This window comes from Microtus oregoni, unplaced genomic scaffold (genome assembly GCF_018167655.1).
Source record: "Microtus oregoni isolate MIOR12 unplaced genomic scaffold, Mior012 000060F_002, whole genome shotgun sequence".
In the NCBI taxonomy this organism is placed as follows: Eukaryota; Metazoa; Chordata; class Mammalia; order Rodentia; family Cricetidae; genus Microtus; species Microtus oregoni.
In genome coordinates this window covers 200,220-206,671 of record NW_024543837.1, presented here as the reverse complement: position 1 = coordinate 206,671, position 6,452 = coordinate 200,220, and positions in this window count along the sequence as shown.

Sequence of the window (6,452 nt, the reverse complement as noted above, 5' to 3'; positions counted from 1 at the left end):
ATCCCAGAGGAGACATATCTGACTTTGGTTATCCAGAAATGTAGGGTGACATTTAAGACACCAGATTTACAGTAATGTGTTACAGCAAAAATTGGAAACCAATGCATTCTCTTGCCCTTTCTCCTGCTGCACCTTGACCTCCCTCCACAAGCTTGGTGACCCTGGTTGAAACAAGACACTTTCTACTCTGGCTCTCATGACACACCCACAGAGCAGAGCACAGGCCTGCTTTTTTCCTCAGGGCTTTGGGGAGCACTGGTCCTCTACCGCGATTGCCTGGTGGTCTATCTGCCTCCCTCACCAGCCGTCAAACTGCTCTAGGCAAGAACTGCTCCTTGCACTGACCCTCTAAAGCAGTGGTTCTCCACCTGTGGGTTGTGACCCCCATTGGCAAACCTCTATCTCCAAAAACATTCACATTGCAGTTACGAAGTAACAACTAAAGCAGTTTTATGGCCAGAGGTCCCCATTGTACTAAAGGGTCTCAGCATTAGGACGATTGCGAAACACTGCTCAAATGCTTCTTTGTTTCCCCTTCTCTCACACATTACATCTTGACCACAGTTTCCCCTTCCTCCACTCCTCCCAGTTAACCCACCCCCCACTCCCACTGTTAGGAGTCCCACAAGAACATCAAGCCTCACAACCACACACAAATGCAGAGGCCCTAGCCCAGACCCACGCAGGCTCCATGCTTAAACACTTCTTGGTGGGCCGCTGCTGCTCCCAAAAGCTCCAAGCATCTTATCTACCCGAAACAATGCCTGTGTCATCTGAGACTTTGAGCAAGGTCCAAATGGAGAACGAAAGGAGTGGTGGTGGTTCAGAGCGCACCCATGTAGGAATCGCGTCCGGGAGCAGCAGCGCTGCCAGAACAACTTGGAGAGCCATCGAGCCACTGTGCAGGGCAAATCCTGTCCCACTGGCCATTCTGAAAGTAATTACATCATTTCTGCCCTTCCCTCTCTTCCCTCCAACCCCTCCCATGCATCCCCTTGCACTCTCTAAGTTGTGCCGTCTTTTTAATTGTGTGTGTGCGCGCGCACACACACACACACACACACACACACACACATTCCTAAACATATAAATGCAACCTGCTCCATCTCGCTAATGCTACTTGTATGGAAATGTTTTCATGGCTGACCAATTGTTACCGGATATCCGATCTTTGTGCTCTTCCCTGGAGGAGACGATTTCACCCACTCTCAGCATCCCCTGGTTCCTGCATTTCTTTGTCTGGGGTTGAGGCCCAAAAAGATTTCCCGCTACATGGTAGCATGACAATTGATGTCACCTTTCTTCGGGTCTTGTCTAGGCAGCCGTGTGGAAACATGGGTGTGACTTCTCTGTCATTTTTAGGAAAGACAGACTCTCGGCAGATGTCCTGTCCCTCTGGCTCTTAGACTCTTCCCGCCCTTGTCACAAGTCTTCTGCTGTACTGACCGCGAGCTCCCAAATAAGGACATGAAGATTCATTATTAATCATGAAAGTTAGCCCTATAGCTTAGGCTTGTTTCTAACCAGCTCTTATAACGTAAATTAACCCATTTCTAGTCATCTACATTTTTACCATGTGACTTTTTACCTTTCTTCCATTCTGTATGTCCAACTCCCTCTGTGTCTCGTTGGCGTATCCTCTGTGCCTCTGTCTTAGGGTTTCTATTGCTGTGATGAAACACCATGACCAAAAAGCAAATTGAGGAGGAAAGCTTTTATTAGGCTTACATTTCAGCATTGCTGTTCACCACTGAAGGAAGTCAGGACAGGAACTCAAACAGGGCAGGATCTCAGAGGCATGAGCTGATTCAGAGGCCAAGGAGGGGAATTGCTTACTGGCTTGCTTCCCCTGGCTTGCTCAACCCACCTTCTTATAGAACCCAGGACCACCTGCCCAGGGATGGCACCTCCCACCATAGGCTGGGCCCTCCCTCAATGATCACCAAATGAGAAAATGCCTTATAGCTGGATCTCATTGAGGCATTTCCTCAACTGATGCTCCTTCCTTTCTAATGACTCTAGCTTGTGTCAAGTTGACACACAAAACCAGCCAGCACAGCCTCGATTATCTCCTTTCTCTGCCCAAAAGTCCCGGCTGTACATCCTGCTTAGCTATTGACCATTCGCCTCTTTATTAAACCAATCCCAGCAATATATCTTCTAACAGCACGCAAATATCCCACAACACACCCCCTCTGCCGAAGTGGTCCCTGAGCCTGTGATGCAGGAATCATATGGCAGGTGCATCGGGTGGAGCAGAGCAGCTCTTGTTCTCTGCATTTTAATGAGTCGTGATTTTCTGTATTGGTCTCCATCTGTTGCAAAGAGAAGTGTCTTTAATGAGAGGTGAGAACTACACTGATATGTGGATATGAGGGCAAATATTAGTACACAGTTAGGGATTATCCTAGCTTAGTAAAGAGATTGTAGGCTCTCCTCCAAGACCAGTGACCTCACTAGTGATGGATAGGTGCTAGTACCAGTACCTAGCATGAGCTCCCTCTTGTCAAGCAGGCCCCCATTGTGCTTGTTAGGCTCCCCAATTCTCCCCAAGACTACCCCATCAAGTTCTCTCTCCAAGGCCATCTCTGAGGATTCCAGCTGCTGTTCCCAGGGCTAACCCAGCCCAGCCAAATATTCCCTTTGTTCAAATAACTTTGCTTCGGGTTATTTTGTTCACAGCCATGCTACAAGAGAAGGTGACCTGTTTCGTTTTAAAAACATGAAGGCTTTATCTATATTAATAAAAGAAAAGTTATCAAAGCAATGCAGCTATCTTTCTGGAGGAAGAGGGAGGGAACTGCCTCATTGAGGGATATAAAATTCTGAAGGGAACAGAAGCAAGGTTTTACAAGACTATCTCAGATAATGTCAAGTACAAGAACAAAAGAACATAAACCAAGGCTCAGAAAGGGTCAGACCCTCAAGGAATTTAGGCAGAATTTCTTTAGACACAGAAGCAAGTTTATAGACTAGAAATCAGAGGGTTGGAATGGGGAAAGGCTGTTGTAAATTTATTTGAAGCTGTTAGACAAAAATTGTTCCCTGAGTTATCCTCAAACCATAGATCATGGCTTCTAATTCTTAGAACAAAGCAACTTGAATTGTGTAAAGGGCTCTATTTTTGAAGCGTCATCTTTTATCTTCTTTCAAATTAGTTCTTTAGCTGCTTGACTGCGTCTTAGGCTGTATACACCAGGCAACCCCATGCTCCAAAATTACCAGACAGCATTGTTCTCGCAGATGAGAAAACAGAGGTGTCCAAATGCACCACAGAGTAAGCAAGCAGCCACTCCCTGATTGGCACCCAGGGCATCCTTCTCATTTTCAGTTACCTCAACCCATGTGCCTCGGATGCCATGACTTTGGCCATGCCAAATATTGCCTTCTGTGAGGTTCGTTTGAAATTCCTCTTAAAGTTGTCTACATTAGGGTTCATATTGCTGCATGGAATTACCATGACCAAAAAGCCAGTTGGAATTTATTTGGCATACACTTCCATATTGCTGTTCATCATCAAAGGAAGGAACATTAGCACGGCCTCCTTCAGGTCTTGTCTAGGCAGCCATGTTGAGCACTCAATACTTACTGAATCTGGGCCTTTAGATTTTTTTTTTTTTTTTTTTTTTTTTTTTTTTTTTTTGGTTTTTTCGAGACAGGGTTTCTCTGTGGCTTTGGAGCCTGTCCTGGAACTAGCTCTGTAGACCAGGCTGGTCTCGAACTCACAGAGATCCGCCTACCTCTGCCTCCCGAGTGCTGGGATTAAAGGCGTGCGCCACCACAGCCCGGCTTCTGGGCCTTTAGAAACATCTTGTTTTTTTCTCTGTCTCATGCTCTCTCTTTCTCTCTTTCTCTCTCTCTCTCTCTCGCTCTCTCATGCTCTCTCATTCTCTCGTGTCTCCCTCTCGCTCTCTTGCTCTCTTGTGCTCTCTTATCATTCTCTCTCTCTCTCTCTCTCTCTCTCTCTCTCACACACACACACACACACACACACACACACACACACACACTCATGCTCTCTCTTGCTCGCTCTCTCCCTTGCTATCATGCTCCCACTTGCTCACTCACTCGCTCTCCTCCTCACTCTCTCCCACTCTCTTTCCTGCTCTCTCCCACGCTCGTTCTCATTGCCTTCTGGACTCTGATGCAGCACTGACGTCATCCCCATGATTGAATCTTTGTGTCACTCCAAATTCAATGTTGAAATCCTATTACACGTGAGATAATGATTTCAGAAAGTAGGAGTTCTGGCAGCGAATTAGGCAGAATCCTCAAGAATGGAGCTGGTGACCTCCTTAAAGAGATTGCTAGGGTATTCCATCGCCCCTTACACAATGTGAGGATGAAGTCTCTTAAGACTCCTAGTGTCCCGGTATCTTTTCATAGACCCCATGGCCTCCAGAACTGTGAAAATACATATGTGTTGGTCTTAAGCCAAGCTCACCTGCTAGGCAGGAGACAGTTATATCCCTCTACTTCATGTCCCTTTCAAAAGTGTCCTGCTAAGGCTTATACTCCTTTGTCAGAGCTTTGTATCAACCAGTTTAATGTAATAAAAACAGTGAGAGGCATCAAACACATGTTTGAGTTGAAATACTTGAATTATATATCCTCAAAAATAAAGTGGATGGTTTTGTGTTTTCTTTTCTTCAAATAACCTGAACCCCAAGCACAAGTCAGATGCTTCATCTGGTACTCAACCCAAAGCTAGTCATCTATCCCAACACTGAGGGTAACTGTATCAGATGTTGCATACATGTGGAGCCCTGTATAGTAAAGTTGACTGGCGATTCCATGACGACGAGGAATACAAGCAGATCATCTCCTTATTGGCTGATCTTAAGATCTGACCTCACTCCATTGGTGTCCCTCTAACTCAAGCTCAAACAGACTGGCACCAGAGAGAGCTGATGGCTAATACTAATGTTTCCTACAGAGTCTTTGCATAGTCAATGAGGGCAGAGTAGGAAGAAAGGTTTTACCCAACGGGAATAACATGGTGACTGATATGTAAGGATAAGTGAAGAAAAACGGCTCTCAGCTGGCTTCCTCTTAAACAGCAGGACTCGAATTCTGTCTTTTTCAAATTTATTTTAAAAGCCAACAGGGTCCAGATGGAGTTCCCGGTATCTCAGATGCTCTTTTCTAATTCATCATACGCCTTGGAAATAGCGCCATCCGTGAATACAGTCCAGCAGATAAAGTCTGCATTTACTAAGCATGCGTCAGGAACCTTGAGCACAGCACCTCCCTCCACATTATCTCTTGTTTGAGCCACGCCATCACTCCATGGGGTTGCTATTACTTTTGTTATTGTTGAGGATGCCGAGGCTCACGGAGCTTTGTTGTCTAATGGTAAAGCAAGGTTCAACCTTCTGTGGCTGATAACTAGCAATTGCTGGAGCAAGACAATGTTCCAGACCCTTGCTGGACTCTGGATATTTAATTACGGCCTTGATTAGATCAGAAAGTTTCCAAGACCTTTTCCCTCGTAACACATATTAAATAATACCTCCTTAACCTCTCTGCCATTTAGCAACTTGAGAAGCACTTTAGACATACCATCTCATTGATTAATAAGATTCCACAAAGCAGATATCACTTTTGGTTTTATCAATAAAACTGCTGGCTAGAGCATTAGAACTAAGTTAATATGGTTCAAAATGATGAACAATCTGTAAGTAGGGATAAAAGGACATGAACTCTGGCTTGCTAGGTAATACGGCATGGCCCAGAGTTAGGATGCTCATGCCATGAACAAGCAGCCACTCTTGTGGAAGCACCGTCAGCATCGGGTCCAGAGTCAGCTTGAAGGAAACCACATCTTTCTCCGCTGGAAACTGTTTTTGGCTCATGCTGAGCAGATTAAAACATTCCAAACTCATAGCAGGACTTAAGTCAGAATCCAAAACTTTTCTTTGCAATTTCCACAGTGTTTTTCTCTTTTCTAAGTTCTTCACTTAATTGAATCCCTGTCTGCTCCTACCCCTTCCTCAGTCACTTTCCAGAGTACAACAATTTATTGCTCATTCCCTAAACTGCAGCAGCCTTGTGTCTCTTCCCAGTTGTAGATCTCTTCAGTATATCTGTTTTTTAAAGCTAAACTCTTGGTTAAGGAGAAATTAGATGATATTTGGCTAGAGATCCAAAGAAACACAAATCCTACCCTTTCCATGGGGACCAAGAGGCAGAAAACACACAAGGAGAAGTAGTACAGATGAAATATAATACCACTTTCGTATTAGCCAGATGTGTGTGTCTTAGGTGAATCCTATTTCCTATATACCACTGTCGACCATGAGGAAATCCCTCTGGCCATTATGTTATATTTATGTTCCAGGAGTAATAGTGACAGCCTTGGATTTCACTCCTGGAAACTCTCCTGCTGTCGGCCTGCCAACACATACATACTAAATCCTATCTTCAGAGACCACAGAAACTGAAATTCAGTG